Source organism: Pteropus medius, unplaced genomic scaffold, assembly GCF_902729225.1.
Source record: "Pteropus medius unplaced genomic scaffold, Ma_sr-lr_union100, whole genome shotgun sequence".
In the NCBI taxonomy this organism is placed as follows: domain Eukaryota; kingdom Metazoa; phylum Chordata; class Mammalia; order Chiroptera; family Pteropodidae; genus Pteropus; species Pteropus medius.
The window spans coordinates 3425674-3445674 of NW_024340692.1; the positions used below are offsets into that span (position 1 = coordinate 3425674).

The following is a 20001-nucleotide window of genomic DNA, read 5'->3' on the forward strand; positions in this document are numbered from 1 at the left end:
TTGGCAACCCCTGAAACAGGTTCCCTCTGTGGCTCATACCTTTTCAAAGGTATGTTTTGTTGAGGGAGAGGTGTGGCGCCTTAAGGTGACTGGTGCTTGTCATGACAGGCATGGCATTAGCTGGGCCAAGCAGTGACTAGAAGTGACAGCATTGGTTTGCGGTGCCTGGGGGCCTCTCAGTCATCACTCTTGCTGGAGCATTGAGACTATGAAAGCACCTTCAAGATCCTTTGCTTATTATGGAGGTAACAGTTAAGGAGAAGGGGACCAGGAGGTGACTGATAACAGGCAAGTCCTTTTCTCCCTTTTATCTTCTTGTTCAGGTGTACCTCATTTTATTGCATTCCACTTTATCACGCATCACAGATACTGTGTTTTTTACAAGTTTAAGGTTTGTAGTTACTCTCTTGAGCAAGTCTTTCAACGCCATTTTTCTAGTAGGCTCAGATGATGGTTGGCATTTTTTTTTAAAGCAATAAACTATCTTTTAAATTAAGATATACACAATTTTCTTTTTCTTTCTTTTTTTTTTTTTTACACATAATGCTATTCCATACATAATAGAGTACAAATAGTGTAAACTTAACTTTTATATGCACTGGGAAACCAAAAAATGTGTGTGACTTGCTTTATTGCGATAGTCACTTTATTGTGGTGGTCTGGAACCAAACCCGCAGTTTCTTGGAGGTATGCCTATAGTAGTTTTTACTTGAATGTCACACATGTGGCCTTAAGAAAGAAAGAACTCAAGCAAACTATGCCCAGAGTTGCAGAAGGGGTCTTTTAAGTTTTGAGTCTTAAATTCTGCCATTAGACTTAGTTTCTTTGTGCATTGTCATATCATAAAATGACCAAACAAGCAGTTTTTAAAAATCCTCTCAATTATACACTTAGGGAAAGGGGGCAATAAATATTTTCCCGCCCTATGTTTGATACGTGACCTCTTCAATGATAGCAGTCAGAGCTTATATGTATATACACATACATACACACACACATATATTTATATCTATACACACATATATTTATATCTGTATACACACACATATATATACACACATATACATAGTTTTAAAATATAGATATAAAACTGATTCCCAGAGAACTTTGTCAGAAGTCCTTATCACTCTTAACTGTAGAGTAACTTTGTAGCTTTTCCATGAATTATTTTTAGATGCTCACTGCTGATTAATGGACATGTAAATAATCTTTGCAAAAAGTTACAAAATGCATTTATTAATCCATTCTACAAACTGATTAATTAGAGTCATCTGTAGGCATCTTATCATAAGGTCACAATTCTATCAAATATAATTTGATAGAAGCTGTTAGGGATTTGAATGAAATTTCAAAAGTACTTCCATAGAAAGGGAAAAAGACCTTTAGGGGAAGTCTTTGAGTGTTGTTTTGGTCAGAGTTTGAAATTACTTCCTGAGCTTTCTCTTTCTTCATAGTTCATTTATCTGGTTAGTAAACGATCACTCAGGTTATAATCCACCTGTTTAAAAAACAAACAATTTCTACATACGAAACGTTATTGTACTTATTGAAATCAAGGCATGCAGAATTTTTCCTGAGTAGATTTTAAATGTTTTCCTTAAGATAAAAATTTCACTTATAATTCCTATATTGCATAGTAAAACTATTTGATATACTACAATGTTTGACAAACTTTTCTACTTTCTATTTTAGAAAAAGAATTTATTGGTTAGGGAGATTCCTGACTAGGATTTATTAATGGTACTAAGAATTTGCTTCTTAGTAAACTGTTTAATATGTTTCTTATAAATAAAACAACAAAACAAAAACAACTTAGATGATTCTCTTCAGAAAACAGCTCAGTTTCTTAATATGAAGAAGATCCATTTGATAACTTGGAGGATAGACCTATTATGGTTTTGGTCATCCCATCGAGGAAGACTTTCATCTGTAAGACAAGCATTTCTATGTTCTTGAAACTACTTGACCAGTTACGGGAATTTGAAAAGGAACATGTCCTGATTAATATTAAGTTAATTCATAGCTCTTTTTGAGTTCAGAGTTTCTGTAATTTTTCTTGGCTTATAGTACATATATTTAAATTTACTGAATAGTAATGATTAGAATGTTTGATTAATTTTTAATGTTCCATAAAATTGAATATATTAATTCCTGAACTATATTAGTCAGTTTCAGATAGAGTGTTTCCAGTTATGCCAACTATGTTAATTCTTTTTTTAACCTACCTGTCACACATTTTTAAAAAAATTTTTATGTGAATTTGCTTTATCACATCTGACACTTTAGGGTAAATGACAACTTGGTGTTTTAAAAGTGTTCCTTGATTCAGAATATCAGCCATCAAATAAGCTTCAGGCAGTTTCCCAGTAAGTTCTTAATGGAATCTCATCTCTCTCTGTTTTTTAAAATTTCTTCCTTAAAAGATGTGTAGTAGGGAAATACCTAGTTCTCTGTGCATTGCTGTACTAACCTGACTTTAAGTACCATTGGAACTTAAAAAGCATGAGTTTTTGCATCTAGGCTCTCTTGGGTTTAGATAACTGGTTTGTGACCATGAGCAAGTTTCTTAACTTTTGCATCTTAATTTCTTCTTTTTAAAAATGTTATTTAAACGTATTTTGTGTTGTTTTTTTTTCTGTGAGGATAAAATGAGATAATATTAGAATTTAAAACCTAGTCTGAAGCCTAACATGGTAGAGGGAGGTGTAGTAGTTGATAATTAGTATTGTTATCATTTAAACAGGAAGTTGGCATGAAGTTTAAATGGACTGTGAATATTTGTGGAATGGTCAGATGTGGACTGAATCACTTTGTAGAAGTTGTTATTTGAAAATTATGTTCTTTTTTAAAAATTAAATTTATTGAGGTAATGTTGGTTAATAACATTATATAAATTTCAGGTGTACAAACTATAATTCAATATCTATATTCTATTGCATGTTCACCACTCAAAGTCTAGTTATCTTCTGTTACCATATATTTAACTTCCTACCCCCACTCCTTCCCCCTCTGGTAACCACACTGCCTCATTTAGTTTGTATCTCTGAAGTGTATCTTCCCAGTGTATTTTTTTCAGTTTACTTTAGGCCATCACAAATACTCTTCTGAAAACTGAAAAGAAGGTAGAAAACTATAATGATTTAAGTTGAAAGTACATGAGAACTTAGTATGTTTTAATACTCTTTTTTCTTTTTTTTTTGAGTTCATTTGGGGGTAAAAAAACCAACACTTCAACTCACCATCACTACATTTTGATATTTACACATACCCACACATGCCTAAGGAATCTATCAATGTAGTCTAAATATTTCAGGGGCCTGCTTTTTGGAGTAAAGATTTATAAATCAAAATTGAGGAATCCTAGTGTTTTTAGGCCTCTTATAATGAATAGTCATATTTGGAAGAGTTGTGTTTGTTTCTGTTTAGGTCAAACACCCGCCTCATTTATCCATGTGCAGTTGTTAACTAAAACGTTGCAACACTTGGCTTTAAATGTAGGGCACGTATATGTGTGTATATTTTTCATTCATTCTACTTTCATCCTTCTGTAGGATGTAAATAACTAATGAATGGAGTAATACAGTTAGTTAATTGCTTTAGTGAAGTATTTTGATTAATTTTCAATTACAAGGCCATGTGTTTATCAAATATACAAACTTATAAAAACACTCCGTAGGTGATTTTAGTTGTTGATTTGTGTGTTTATGCATGTATGTGTGTGTGTGTCTTTAGAGTTTGAAAGCTTGCTTTATTTAATATAATGCTAACACTTCACAGTTTGTGTTATTTACCTTATGTTAAATTACTATTCTTATTTTAGAGATATGGAAGTAGAGAAGAAGGAATTTAAAAGACTGGCCTCAGGTTGTTTATTCTGTAACTTGTTGCAGAGTTGGCAATGAACCCCTTGTCTTGGGATTTGGAGGATCTTCTTAGTCATAATACTATTCCCCAAACTCCTTGCAACTACTGTTTAGCCTGATCCACCGGAAAACCTTGCTGTTTATACTCTCTACTCTTGTGGAAGTAGCTAAATGATACTGCCAGGGCATGCGTTATATTCATATACAATCTATACAACAGAGAGGTAATTCTCATTTAAGAAGCCCATAGTTTTGGATCATTGCTTTGCATCGGAAATTAAAATAAATTTTCTTCTCTCTTCTGGATGAAATGTAAGCATCATTAAGTTATTAAGGCAAACAAATATCTGTAGCCACTACTACTCTCTCTCCCCCGCCCCCCTTCCCCAACAGGAACAACAGCATCTAAAGTATAAAAGTAAACTTGACATTTCTGAGGCCTGCAGACCTTATTGCTGTTTACAATTCATTGCATCATCATATTTCATACTTGATTTTTTTGATGTGTACAGTGCTCTAGTCTAGGGGTTGCCCTTCTGTTTGGTTTTGGATTTATCAACTGAGTATCACCCCACTGCAAACCTTTAGTGTTTGTATCCCTTCCCCATATATACTTGGCCCGTTTTAGCCTAACCTGAGTAGTTGCTTTGTCAACTCAAACAACAACAACAAAAAACCTCAGTTGTGTGTATAATCTATATTTGTGAGAAATAGTTCTCTTCTAGGACCTCGCTAAGCTTAATATGTAGATAATCATCAACATGGAACAAAATGTGACATGCTGTGAAAATTAGGCTTCCCACCTAGGAAGTGCCATGTCTTGGGTGGCTTTTAATAACAGTAGAAGCATAGTTAAAAAGCAGGGATATGGAAACAGATAAACCTATCATTTGAACCTTGATTCTTCAACTTTTTAGCAGCATGACCTTGGGCAAAGCCTTTAACTCCTCTGGGCCTTATTGCAATTTTAGGCATTAAAAAACATATCTCGAGTGGTGCAAATTAAATGAGATATTTGCAGAGTGCCTAGTATGAAACATAAATATAGCTTTAAATGTATTAATCCTTGAGTTTCTATGGATATTGGCTTGGACTGCATGTCTCTCATCAGTTTCCTGAAATAATGTGCTATTCATCTGATGCCAGCCTAAATGTGTATAGCATAGGGAGTAGAGTCAATAATATTGTAATAACTATGTTTGGTGACAGATAGTTACCAAACTTATTGTGGTGACCACTTTATAAGGTATGTAAATGTTGAACCACTATGTTGTACTAACATAATATTGTATGGCAGCTATAATTACAAATAAGTAAAAGAAGTGTTATGGTTCTACTTGTTTACATTTTTAGACTCTTTTCTAGAACATCATTTCTGCTACTGTGACGGTTTATTAAAAACTATGATACATACTTCTATAATAGTATTTTTGTTTTTTAACTAGAAATAAATGCACCATATATTATACTATTATGATGACTATGAAATGTAACAAATATAACCTCTACTTAATTATTTGCTTTTTTTCGTGAGGATTTGTTGTGCAGTTAGCTTATAAATTTTTTGAAACACAGGCAGAGATTGAAGTTACTCTCACTCCTTAATTCATGGCACGTTTTTCTCATTGATCTGTACAATGACCCTCTTTTTATTCATCTATTTTTGTCAGAATAGTTGAATTTGCTCTTCTGCTGGGGACAAGTGATTAGGTACTTTCTTTTTCTGTTACCGAGGCTCTGAGGTCAGGTGAAGCCAGAGTATATTGTCATAATAGGATGTTAGCAATGGAAGGTATGTGCAATATCCTCTAGCCAGGTACTTCTTAACCTTTTTTTTTTTTAATGCCCAAACCCTTTTTAATAAATTTAAAATTTGAAACTCTTTTCTTAAAAATCATAGAACTTCTCTGATGGTTGAGAAAACTGAGGCCCAGAGAGGTTAAATCATGACAGTAATCACCATAATAATGGCCGTCACTTTTGACTATTTATTAAATGAATCATGATTTCCTTACCTGTGATTTAAGTATCATCTCGAGAGGTACCCGAGCTCATTCAGCTCATTGTAGACTCCCATTTTTGGTGTTCTCTTTAAACTCCCACATTGATTCTCCCTTGCCTGTCCTCCTTTCTGGGCTTAAAATTTTTTTTTTCTATTTTATATTTGCATACTTACCATTTTTGCTGGTGATTTCAAATTATATTAATTTTGGTCCTTCTTCAGGGCCCAGTCTTCCCCAATCTTGCCTTTTCTGTGACATTTAGGTTGGCATCAGATGAATAGCACAAATAATAAATAGGAATCATGCTTGCATCAAAACAGTGAGGCAGACCAACTATCATATGTTCTTAAAAATGGATATTAATACTGGTTTCTTTTTTGAAGAGATTTTACTTTCAATTCTTTGACCCTAAAAAGTAAAAGCAAATCAAATTCCGGAAAGGTAGAAATTAAAGCAAATACATTCCAAATACCCCCAAACAGTGCCTGGAACACTGTGAGTGCTCAATAAATACTTGAGTGACTATAAGCCTCCATAGGAGCAAAAGCTGTAAATCCTGGTTCTTCTCCTGTTGGTAGGTCAGTTCTCTCTGATTTGTTTAAGGCACCATGGACTGTACTCTGGAAGAGAGAGTAACGGGTGCATATTTATGAAACATTTTCTGTGTGCCAGGTATTTCTATCAACACTATTAAATTTATCTTCACAACAGCTTTTTGAGTTTATGCTTCTTCACTTTTCTCATTTGATGAAGAAATGGCAACTCCGAAAGTTTGAGATATCCAAAATGTTTTTACTTGTATTTTCCAGACATGCTTAGCCCCATAAGACGTGGTTAGTGCTGTTATTATCTGTAATAGTTATTTTCATCATTGTCTTCATCACCTCTAGATTTTTTCGATGTTGTCCTCAGATAGTAGCTCCTCTTTGCCTCTAAAGAAGGTTGGGCATTGATGGTTCGGGTAACCCAAAGTCTCCAGTAGCTCTTATTTCTTGCGTACAATCTGTTTGGTATGTATACAAATTTACCTGAGTAGATGGTTACCTGAGATCCCTTCCAGCTACCCATTTTAAAGGTAGATTTTTCTAATTGGGATCACATGTTCTGCCTATGTGGATTTCATGTCTTAGATGGAAACATGGACTAGAATGGAGGAAAATTTCCCTAAATGGGAAGGTAGCTGCCTCCCCACCCTCTCCACTTCCCTTGTCAGTTGCTGGAGATATCGTCAGTGACACAAAAGTACTTCCAAACTTTTGGGGAGTCCTAGATGGTTGGTAGATGAGATCATTTGATTCCAGTGAAACTTACCAGCTGCCCTGAATTCAGTCTTCCAGAGCTCCATACTTTTATTACTAGATTGAATTGTAGGATAAGAAAAGTGCTTTGAGCGTCTTTAGACCACACATGTAAGACTAAATACTTGAGCCTGAGAATTTGGAGTGGGGCCTCTTAATGTTAAAAAAGCTGCCATGCTACCTGTGTGTATGGCATATATATATATATGTGTGTGTGTGTGTGCATGCCCATGTATCTATTTGGCCTTGAAATTCATTGTTTCATGTAAGTGCCATTAATATCCCATTTTTTTTAAGCTTATGTTTGTCATTCTTAATTGCTTAATGGTTATTTTTGGTGTTTTTTTTTTGTTTTTTTACCTATATTTTCCCATTGACTTTTAACTTGTTCTCATTACTGTTCTTTGAACACCTTCTTTATGGAAGGCAGCAGAATAACCTGAAGGTTTGTCTGGAAATAACTTGAAGGTTTGTCTCCTAATTCATCAGTTGAATCAGGAGAAGGCTACCCAAGTCGGCATTTAACGGAGTAGGACTGGCATGTATGTTCTGAAGATTGTGTGCATACCTGAGCTCCGCTGCATTGTGTGCACACTGCATCGGGGTTCACTTCTTTAATCCTGCAGTGGTGGTATGAAGAACACCCAGATTTCCCACACAAATCAGGAAAGAGGGTTAATCAGAATCAATGCTGGGTGAAAGGAGGTCTTAACGGAAGTGCCTAAGTATTGTTCAAACACATGGGATAAATGTGTTCTGCTTTACTTGGCCAGAACAATGTCTCAAGCTGGTGATTAGGCTCTACTCCAGCTTTAACCTCAGGCAAAATTTATGTAGCTCTACTACCGTTTGTCAGGTAATTAAAGGGAAAAAAGGGAAATATTTGCTTAAAGTAGAAGTATTTTTTAATTAAACATGAAAAATAATAAATAAAGGCAAAGAGAAGTAGGCAGTAGGGAAATTGTTGTTAACTTTTCCTTGAAAACATTAAGAACTTTAAGCAAAAGGCCAGTGTTTTAGACATGACTATTCATTAAGCCCTTACAGAGCATTATTCAGCTGTGCTGGAAATGTGAATCTGAGGTTCTTCTGTCTTTGGGTTCAAGAACTTGGAGATGTAGAGTTATTATCTTAGTTGAAAGATGATGCCTTTTTGCCATCTTCTGCTAACCACTAGTTTCTTGATAAGAAAAAGTTCTTTAAAAGCCAGATATAAGGCCAGTAGATAGTAATACAAATCTTGATGTGGGAAGCACAGATATAGCAGGATGTTTAGGCTGAAATAAAAAGAATAAAAACTTCTACTTATTATGATTAAATAGTATACTGGTTGGATTGTTATATCCAAAATTTCTGTTAATGGTTCCACCACTGTGCTTATCATCAGGGACTGAAACTCTTTTGGCTTTGACTTTACCTTAGATCCCAGACCTTAGGGATTCTGCAACCACAAAGCCTTGTGTTCACCCCCTGTTTTAAAAATTTACTGTGACAGATGACTGGATAAAGAAGTTATGGTTCATATGTACAATGGAATATTACTCAGCCATAAAAAATGAAATCCTACCATTTTCAATAACATGGATGGACCTAGAGGTTATTATGCTGAGTGAAATAAGTCAGAGAAAGATAAATACCATATGATTTCACTTATATGTGGAATCTAAGGAACAAACTAAATGAAAATAGACCGCCAGATACAGAGGACAATCTGGTGACTGCCAGAGGGGAGGGGTGTTAGAGGGGGTATGAGAAAAAGGCAAAGGGACGGAGAAGTACAAAGTAGTAGTTACAGAATAATTAACAGAGATGTAGAATACAGTATAAGGAATATAATCAATAATAGAGTAATGGCCATGTCTGGAGACAGATGAGTGATAGAGTAATTGGGAGGATTACTTCATAAACTATATAAATGTCTAACCAGTGTACTGTATACCTAAAACAAATAAATTTTTAAAAACAGCAAAAAAAAAAATTTACTGTGACAATTGTGTTGGCTGCCTAGATCATTTTAACAGCACCCTTGCCAACCTTGCATATCTAATCTCTCTTGTAGCTGTCCATCCTGCCCAGAGTGATTTTACCAAAGGCTCAATTTTGATCATGCCACTCAGTCTCTTCAAACTTTATACAGAATTTGAGTTTTTCCATGCCATGGCCCATGGACAACTTCAGTACCACATCTGATAGTGTGTTTTCTCTGAATGTACTCTACATTCCAGCCATTTTTTATTTTAGCCATTTCTTCAATACCCTACGGAGCTCATTTATTACATATCTTTTGCTCTGGGAGCATTTTATTCTAGGCTTCTAATTAAGTCCTTTTTAAGCGTTAACTTCCTTTGTGAAGGCTTTGCCTGTTCTCTAATTGGAATGATGTTTCTTTCTCTAAATTTAAACAGTATTTTGTACCTCTTTTGTAGTATATGCTTTTATATTTTTTCTTACTAGATTGCATATTCCTTTCAGGTAAGACCTATGGTGTGGTCAATCTTGCTCTCTTCTACCATGTGTTACTTTGTGAAGTCATTCTGTCCCCACTCTAAATGTCTTCTATTAATGGTGGAGCAGTGTGTAAAATTGGTATATTGATATTTGTCCTCTATAATTGTTCTGAGAAACACGTGAGAGAATTTTAGATATGCAGCTCTGAGTCTGTCATACACCCAGTAGGCTCTTAACATAGTAGTTGTAGCCAGATGGCAAGGTTTGAATTTCTCCTCTGTTACCTACCAGCTTGTGATTTTGGGTCTCTGCTCTTTAAGTTCCTCACCTATAAAATGAGAATAATGATAGTATTTACCTCATAGGACTGTTGTGAGTATTAAATGAATCTATACATTTAGAGCGCTTAGAACAGCACCTGGCAGCTCATAAGCCTGCACCATCCAATTCTGAAGCCACTAGCCACACGTGGATTTTAAGCATTTGAAATGTGGCTGGTCCAAGTTGAGATATACTATGAGTGTAAAATACACACTAGAAACTTTCAGAAACTTTGTATGAAAAATATAATGCTAAATATCTCAATTTTTTATATTTCATGTTGAAGTGATATTTTGGGTAAATATATTAAAATTAATGTCATCTTTAAAAAAACTTACATGTATGGCTCACATATGTCTTTTGTACAGCACTATTGTAATACTGTGTAAGTGATAGTTTTTATTATATTTTTTATTTGTTGTGCTGGTGGTGGTTTCCATATACTCTCCTGTTCTCTTTTTTCCTTTTTCTTCTTTAGCTACTTGACCTCAGTGATTCTGGGTAAGGAAAAATAGGAAAGAAAAGTGTTAATGGATGAGCTAAAAGCTTAGGTCAAATCAAGGAACAAAAGGGTGAGCAGCTTCTGATCTCAAGTCAAGGATACTGGGCTAGTCTCGCACTACAGTTATGTGTGCTGAGTTGCTAACTTAATCTTACTGCTTTCTTGGAGGTAAAGAATTTTCCCTGTGTTGCTACTTTATGCATTGCCCTTATAAAGAGGAAGCAAATTTGTTTTTTGTAACTGGATATCTATTTATAATAATGAAAATGGAAGCCTGTTGAAAAATATAGATTAGAAGGATTAAGGATATTTTTTCTTTTGTTTCAGAAAGAATGACTTTGTTTACCCTTAAGGAAGTGGATTTAAAAGATAACATTTAAAAAGTTAGCATACAGACTTTAAAAATATTTTAAAATATTCAATTATCTTAATTCCAAGTAGCCTTTAGCTACAATGAATTCTACTGCTCTGTGTTAACCTAGACACCATGACTATGACTGCTGATCATGATTGAAAGACTCTCAGACTGTTTTATGTGACAGTTACTTCAAATGATTTTATAAAATACATATCACATTATCTGAAAGTCAGTTTGTACATATCCTGCCCTTCAGCGTCATACTGACTTTTGCTATTGAATATGCCAGCTACTTCCCGCCATCAAAGGGTCATAACTAGACTATCATTCCAAGTGTAATTTTAAGAGTTTAATTTGGGCAGCTTCTTTTAAGACACTGGTCAAACAAGTCTTGCCGATTACACGTTCAGTAATTTCCTGGGGTCTTACTTTCTCAAAATTAGATTTTATGATAGCTTGTTCTTTATTTAAAAAAATTAATTAATTTTTTATGGTGACATTGGTTAACAAAACCCAATAAGTTTAATCTGTACACTTTTAACAGTAAGGCATATATATATTTACACTGTGTGTTCATCTCTGATAGTTAGCTTTCTTTCTGTCACCACACATTTGACCCATTTTACCCTGTCTACTTCCCCTCTCCCCACACCCCTTACATTCTGGTAACCACTAGTCTATAGTCCATGTCCATGAGTCTCTGTTTGTCCTGTTCATTTGTTGCTTTTAGGTTTATATCCCACATATGAGTGACATCATGTGATTTTCAACTTTTTCTGTCTGGTTTATTTCACTTAGCATGAGTATCTTGAGGTCCATCCATGTTGTCACAATTGGCAGTATTTCATCTCTTCTTATGGCTGAGTAATATTCTAGTTTGTTCTTTACACTGAATATTTATACTATGAAGGATAGCGGTGTGGCAATCTAGATAGAGATAGTCATTTGAAGTGTTGGTTTCTTTTGCGATCATAAGGTACAATGAGTAGCATTATCTCTCTGAGTGCCTTAGAACTAATAGGGAAGAAAAAGACACTTGCCAATCCCAGTGGACAGATGAGGTTTATTTATCTTGGTAAATCTTGGAGAGGGTAGAATAACTGTAATGCAGAAGGACCCTCCCCGCCCTCAATATTCTGTGGGTGTGGCAGTTGGCACATTATGTTACGTTCCCCTGCTTCTGTTCCTAATAAGAATCTTTGAGCTGTTTTTCTTGTTTGAACTATATCTAGCTGTTATCTGTTATTTCAAATATTGCCATTTGAAATGCTAGTCACCTGTTTACCCATGAGGTGAAATGTTACAAAAGAAAGACACATCCCAGGGCATTTTAACTGTGACCTCTATGGGTTTGCATGCTGTTTCTGAATACATAAATCCAAACTTGCAGTTTAGGTGTGATTATTTATATTAGCAAATATTGGTTTATGAAAGGAGTCAAATTTCTTTTAAATAGTAAGCTTCTGTAAGGCCTCTGAATATTTCAGTTGCAAAATATTGGTCGTAACTTTACGGAGAATATCTGTTGTACAGAACCAGACATGCCTGTGTCTTTGTGTCAGTGAAGACGTATTAGGTGCCTAGGTATAAGTATGTGTATACATGTGTGTTAATTCACATGCTGCTGCACCAAGCTCTTAAATATGTACCTCCCTGCATATTTTACCTATAGACAAGGCAAAACATTTCTCATTGTTCTCGCCTAGAGTTATGTCCACCCTTTTCTCACTGCAAGTGTCAGGGCAACACACAAAATAGTAAATGAGGAGATGAAACAAGTGGGACCAGAAAACATTGTCCACAGCCCAGTGGTCCGTGTCACCATTCTCCTGCTTCTAGCATATATTGCATAATCAGGAGAGACGAGACAAGCCAAATCCTTTTAGTACACAGTGTCTGGGGAGTTTATGGAGTCCCAGAGGTTCATTTTTTGTTGTCGTAACAATCTTGATTGTGACAAGGAGATCTTGGAATTCACCTGAGAATATCATGAAAACCTCATTCCCATTACCATTATTTCTGCTGGACACTTTATGGTTAGGGATACATTAGATTCATTAAAAACAAACGAGCAAATGAAAAACAATCAAATGAAAGCACCTATGTTCTTTGCATTGAGATCACATACAAGAATACCTCTCCTTATATAGTTCAGCCTAAGCTCTTGTAATGAAATGGGCTTTATTTATTTGCATTTATGAGAAATTTTTTTAAAGCAACTGGAAGCTTTATAGTTACAATTATCTCTTCTTTCCTTCTTACAGAAATATCAGACTCAAAAGGTTTTTAAGAATTTGAGAATAATGGCTTTCCTGTTTAATTCCTTGGTGGTAATTATATGGGAAGAAAGAGCTTGAGGAATTTTCCCTATTTTGAAATTATATTATTTTCCTTGTAGATAAAAAGAGATATGAAGATATACTAGTAAATGTATATTTGCTAGTGTTCTTTGTCCTCTTAATTAGCATTATATTAATTAAAAATTACTTGCTAAGAAAGTTCTATTTTTTTCTGGATCTGAACTTTTTCAGAAATTATAGCTAAGTATGTATTTTGAATGTTTCAAGCAGAATATGTTAGTTTTAAAAAATAAATTTTGTTTCAATCCATGCAGCTGTAGTTTACTTTCCAGGCATGAGAAATATCTATTTTATTAAGTCCTGTGAGGAATATGTGTCACATACATTTAAGAAAAATCTATTTAAGATGAAAAATTCCAAAAATGACTTCCCCCTGGTGTGAAGTAAAACAAAAGCTCCAACTGCATCTCTGCCTGTGGTAATGACATTGAGGTGACAAACTGCAGGCAGGTGAGGTTCATGGGGATGATCTCACACCTGCACCAGGAGCTTGGGGAACAGCTGGGTCTGGAGCTGGCGTCTGGCCTTGCTTTCTGTTTGATGCAAGACCAGCTATCGGGCTGGGGGCCTGCACATTTACACAGAAGACTCCAAATGTTTTTAAATACACAAATGGGACTGTGGGCGTGTAGCATTCTCTGGTTTTGTGAATCTTTTTCTTGAGATAGATAGGTTGAAGAAGCCTCAGCTCAGCCCCACCATCCTCCAATCCCAAGTCCCTAATATCAATTTAGAGCTTTGTCTGCCAAGTAAGTGTTAACTTAGAAAGCCCAGACAATGAAGATCTTTGTCCACTTTAGTCCTAGGTCTGTGTCCAACCCAGCAGCAGAAGCTAAGTCCCAGCAACAGTCCCTTCTCCAGGCCTTTCATCTTGCCCCTGAAACAGCTCAGTGAAACTCTAGGGTAGTTGAGGGTGGTGAACATTATGAGCAAGCAGAGCCCTTCCTGCTGTAGCACTCAAATGTGACTGTGATGGCATTCTTTGGTTTAAATCTTTTTCACAACTCCCCAAAGAAATCTATCTAATTTCTCTAACCTACCTACTTGTGCAAGTAAAAGTCAAGGTTGATTTCTGTTTGAGAGCTCTACCCCATCATCTAACCCAGCTCGAGGAAGGCTCGCAGAAACTACCAGGCTCACTACTATTTTGTTTCTTTGCCTAGTCACACCCCTGTCACCAAGGCCACATGCTTCCTTCCTCACTTGATCACATGGGGCTGTTCTTTTCTCCCGCACTGGTATTGCTTTTGCAGATGCCTACTCAGAGAGCCTCCGCTCCAAATGCCTCTGTAGTTTCCCAGGAACAATGGGCAGAAATGTTTTGCCTTGCTTTCTTAAGATGAGTTCTGTTGCCTTGTTTGCATTATATGTGTACAGAATTCTTTGAAGCCAGAGATCAAGAACAGTCAGTCCAGGTTCAGCCTTCACGTAGGTTTGGTTTGTCCCGTATACAGTTTTAGAACAGTTTGAGCTTTCTTTAAAAAACTGGGGAGATTTCGTATAACAGTTCAGAATTCTGACTTCTCTTGAAAAAATGAGGATCTAGCAATATGTTGTCTGCATTACTGGGTAACTTTCAGGTACAAGAGCTGGAGAGTGGCTTCTCTCTTTGCAATAATGGCTTTTAAGCCTTTTTTTGACTGGTTCTACTTGAAACTATTCTTACAACATTTTGTTCTGTTCTATTTCATTAAAGCACAAATTGTTAAATGCCACTAAAATGATTTCACCATCCACTGATGCCCATGACCTGCAATTTGAGAAGCAGTGATTTGGATTTGACTGTAGGTTCTGCTTGCCAGGTTCCTTCTTCTGAAAGTACATTGATGGGCCTTAACTCTAGGCCTGCTAAAGCATCCTCTAGTTCCCCAGGCTCAGTCAATTGTCATTCACATTAGGGAACTAAATAGCTCTGTAGGATGTCCAGTCTGCAGCCCCTCTTTAGGCTGTGGGTATCCAGGTGAAGGCCAGTTTGTCAGGACTCCGGACTCCTAGCTTGCAAGAACTGAAGACAAAGGTAGAGTGAATGCCTCTTGTTTGTCTTAACACAGCTTTCTTGCCCCACCCATGCCAAGATGAAGGATAAATGAATAGGGGGAAATATGGCTGTGTTACGGAAGATTGCTCCAAGCCTGTCCTACAGATTGCATAACAGTGGGCCTTAGTTTACAGGTATCAATGATAGTTCATATTAAAATGGAATTCTTTTTATAAAGTAAAGGAAGTTTTTAAACCATAAGTTATTCTAGTGGCTTTACATTTTCGTTACAGACTTTTTTAGTACTTTCATTAAAATGGGTTAAGTAGGCCAAGGGCAGAAGAAGAACTGAAGGGATTCTTTAATCATCTCCTATAGCTTTATCGTACTCATCACACTGTGGCCATCTAAGCGTCAATAAGAGATGTAAAGCATCCTTTTACATAATTTAAATTATACACTTATATTCTGCTGTTCAAATTATATTTTTTTATTAAGTTGATAGAGAAGAATTTGAGTCAGGAGATGAGGTTTCTTGTTCTGGCTACATGTATTTTCTTATTGTGTGAACTTAGGCAAGCTTTTACAAATGATCTACTCTTGATTTTTCCATTGACTAAGATGGTAAGAAACTAATATGCATTCAGTGAAAACTATACTTTGAATTTTCATCTTTTCCAAGGTAAGCGATACGCAATATGTTCTCTCTCGTGATACTGGGCAGCGGCAGTGCACCCCGGCTCCCAGTCAGGCAGTCAGTCATGAGGGTAAACAACTGATACTCTAGAGCAGGGGTCCCCAACTCCCTGGGCTACAGACCAGTACCAGTCTGTGGCCTGTTAGGAACCAGGCTGCGCAGCAGGAGGTGAGTGGCTGGTGAGCTAGCCAAGCTTCATCTGTATTTGCAGCCACTTCCCAGCGATAGCATCACCGCCTCAGCTCCACCTCAGATCATCAGGTATTAGATTGTCTTAGGAGCACCAGTCCCTGATGCCAAAAAGGTTGGGAAACGCTTCTCTAGAGTATACTATGTTGTACCCTTTTTTGGGTATTGTGTTCTGAGCACATTTAAGGTAGGCTAGGCTAAGCTATGATGTGGCAGTTTAGGTGTAATCAGTGCATTTTCCACTTATATTTTGAACTTACAATGGGTTTATCAGGACATAAGCCACTGGTATGCAGAACAGCATCTATAGCTACTGGACCTTGGTTTTCCTATCAATAAGTTGGGTGTGATGGAAGTATCCCCACCATACCCATCTCATTGATTTCTGAAGATCTCATAAAACTCCATAGTGCGTGTACACACACACACACATACACACACATATAGAAGTATAAATCACTGTCTCTGTCATGGGGTACTGTTTTATTGGGAGATATAGAATTATAAACAACAACTTCCTAAAGTGCTTCAGGTATTTTACAGTTACTGAGATGACTTGTTTCCTTTGGCATCCTTATAGAGAAGATATGGCTCATTTTGGTGACCCCTTTCTGTCTTGGATAAAGATGATAATTGAAGCCAAGATTCATACTCTCTACATTACAACACAGTGGGGTGTTGGTCTTGGCTATTCCTGAGTTGCCATGCATTGAGCCCTTAAGAAAAGAATTCAGCTGATACCTGAGTTTGATCTGTTGAAAGCTGATGCCAAAATAAAAGTGCTGTATACTTATTTGCTTAGGTGTACACGAGAGAGGTAAAACCTGAACTGAGCATGTACTTGCTCCTCATCCAGGGCTCTTTCTCTAAAACAAAATTGTTGGGTTTTGGCAATCAAAGGCATTTTTATTTTTTCATTAAAAAAAAAAAAAAACCAAAAACCTGAATATCTTCCTGGTTTTCAAATCTACCCTAGACCTAATGTGTCACGTGATAGCATACTTAAGACCACTCAAAAGGTCAACAAAGAGGGATCCAGCACAGGCCTCATTTTTTGTTCTTATCTCATTGTCAACTATCCTTCATAGGGCCTGCAGCCCCCATCACATGCAGCTCAGAGACAGTGCTTGTCCGACAAAGTTCTTGTTCTGACAAAGGATGCTTAGACTTAGACCTCAAACAGAATAACTGATTCACTTTAGAATGTGACATGAACAAACAGGTTTCTAAGAAGTCACATAGGAACAGATGCTACATCTAATTCCAAGGCTAGGAATGGACTCTGTCAGATGGCAAAGGTGATCCTTTCTCCATGGTATGGCTGGTGGGAGGGAGAGGAGATAGAGCTTTCTTCTCTGGGGAACAGTCAAGTGTAGTAGAGTCTGTGTTTTTGGACTGGGAAGGCAGGAGATGTGTTCTTGTCTTGTAAGAATCACCAGCTTGCTGGCCTTGGGCAAGTTACTTCGAATGTCTCTGGGCCTCATAGATTAGAGTGTTTATTATTCAATCCAGGGCCCAGACCTTTTATTGTAGCCACACTTATCATTTCTCTTTTACAGATGAGAACATTGAGGTTGAAGAGAAAACAATAACTTGCCCGAGATCACACAGCATAAGAAATTGGTAAACTCAGGGCAGGAACCAAGGTTGGTGTTACTGTAGACCCTGACAGCTGTTAATTTCTGCATCTTTCAGTTTGAAGGACCACAAGATTCTGAGCTCTGCCGTTTGTCAAGTAACAAATTATAATTAAAGAAATTAAGTCATAATGAAAATGATGGATGAGAATTTGCAGTCACTATTTTACTTAGTCTATATTTCTTCATTTATCTCATTCTACCTGTGTTTGAAAAATTTTAAAGGTTGGATATTGGAATATATCTAACACTTATAACTGTCAGAAATATACCTAAACTTTTGTTAGTTTATAAATGAAAATTTACACTTATGTAATACTCATAGTTAACTAATGTATGTAGCCTACCTATTTTTTGCAAGCTCTAAGCTATATATTATTATTCCCATTTTACAGACAAATCATAGCTCAGAAAGGTTATTTTGTCTGACTAGCACATAAGTGGCTATACTTGGATTTGCCTGTGTTCTTTTCTCTGTTCTACAGAGTACACTAGTAAAATTCTATTGTTTGCTGTTGTGAGTTTATTAGAAAGTTTTCGAGTTCACTTCTCACTCTACTGGAGAATAGCAAAGAAGTCATCCTAGGCAGAAACACATTTTTAGGCCTCAGAAATCACTCTAACCGGGATTTTTATATTTTAGATAATAATTCCATTTCATCAGTGAATTAGTTACTAGTCTTCATTCTCAAATGTTTCAATGAAAGAATATAGAAATTATAAGCAGGAATTATTTCTTCCCTTCTGTCTCTATTGTTCCACTCCCACAAATAATATTTAGAAATTTTTATGTTTCTTTTCTCAAGAAGTGTTCCCTTTTTGGCCCCCTTTTCCTCCTCCACATTTCTTCATTTCACTGTATCTTCCTCCTCACTAAAACTTTCTTTTTTGTTAGTTATATGCAGAAGACTTTGTGCATATTGCAAAACTATATTTTGTAGATTTAATAATATAGTAATATTACATGTATGGAACAAATAGATCTGTTCCTTTTTGGTGATCATAGGAAGATTTAGGGGAAGATTTGGAGGAAAATTGATAGTTTATGTTTTATAAACTCTGTTTTCATGGAAAAAGATACTATCTCATATTCTGTTATTTAAAAATAACTATGTGCATAAGATTTGATACTTTTATCACTATTCTTCGAATTCATTCTTGTCATAAAAAGATCTTTGGTCTTGATATTGTCTTTTTATTATCCCAGCAATGGTAATTTGTCAGATGGTTTTATACAAAGACATTAAAACTTAAAAAACATTCCCATAGGACATAAACCTATAACTTTGCCTAATGGAAATGGTTAATCTTAGATAATAATCACAGTGTTAGTAAATTCAAGAGTTTATAATCTCTGTTTAACATTACATGGAGTCTAACCTAAAGAAAGAGAAGAGAGAAGACTTTCTTGGCAAGGTTTAATTTTAACAACATACCTGACATAAAGCCTGGTGAGTACTGGGCTAACAAAGACAGAGATCTGGGATCATTTCTTTCTATTCAGCATGCAGAGCCACATGGTCGTGGGGGATGGGGGGTGGAGAATGATGGGAGGAGTTTCTATTCTTGATTTAACAATCACAGATAGTTTCTGACACCTGTTCACTTTTCCCAGCTATGCCAAACAAGATTCTCAGTCTGGATGAGGGGATAATTTTAGAATCCTAAAATATGTTTGAACCCTTTGGGAGACTGCAAAATTTTGTAGAGAAATGTAAGTTAAGGAACTAATGTGAAGAAATTATACTAAGATCATGCATGACATAAGCAGAAATAATAGAGACTATTCTAAGGTTTCTGAGTATTCCTCTCACTCATTTCTCCAGCCATCCCCTACTGCCTACCTACCCTTCAGAAACACACATATACACACAGCTTAGTCTAGGTAAGTAAAAGGTAAAAAATAGATAATATACTTATGGTATAAGTTCCCAGGATAACTGCGTGCTGGTAAGAATTTTTAATCAAGCTAAATTTCCCTTTGCTTAATTCCTTCTTATCATAATGCTCTAAGAACACCTTTAAAATAGCATTCCTTTCCTCTGCATTTATTTGTTTACACATCACTCCCTGTTACCAGTTTTAGCCAAGGTGATTTACTAAAACTGATTCAATCTCTCAATATTAATCAGTACTTTCTCCTTTTAAGTAATTTTGGGATTAGTCTGAGACTTCCCCTCAGTTTGATCACACTTCTTTGTTAGGTTCTGCATCTCAGATCTCTCTGCTTGATCTGGAAAGCACACCATTTGTACTGTTTCATAAACTATTTCAAGTTAGAACCAAAACTTAGTGCTATTAAGCTAAAAACTTGTAATGTTATTGTCAGTATAGGTGAAGCATATTT

At 36.0% G+C, this 20001-nt stretch overlaps 1 protein-coding gene across 22 annotated transcripts in view; it reads left to right on the plus strand.

Annotated features, from left to right (window-relative positions):
* BNC2 (basonuclin zinc finger protein 2) overlaps positions 1–20001 on the plus strand; it is a 390244-nt gene that overhangs the window by 37594 nt on the left and 332649 nt on the right. For 4 of the 22 annotated variants that reach the window (XM_039871803.1, XM_039872460.1, XM_039872180.1 and 1 more), the window contains exon 2: positions 17577–17663. The exons of the other annotated variants lie outside the window; for them this stretch is intronic. The gene's annotated coding sequence lies outside the window, so the exon portion shown is untranslated. The remainder of the gene's footprint in view (positions 1–17576; positions 17664–20001) is intronic. 22 annotated transcript variants of the gene reach the window in all.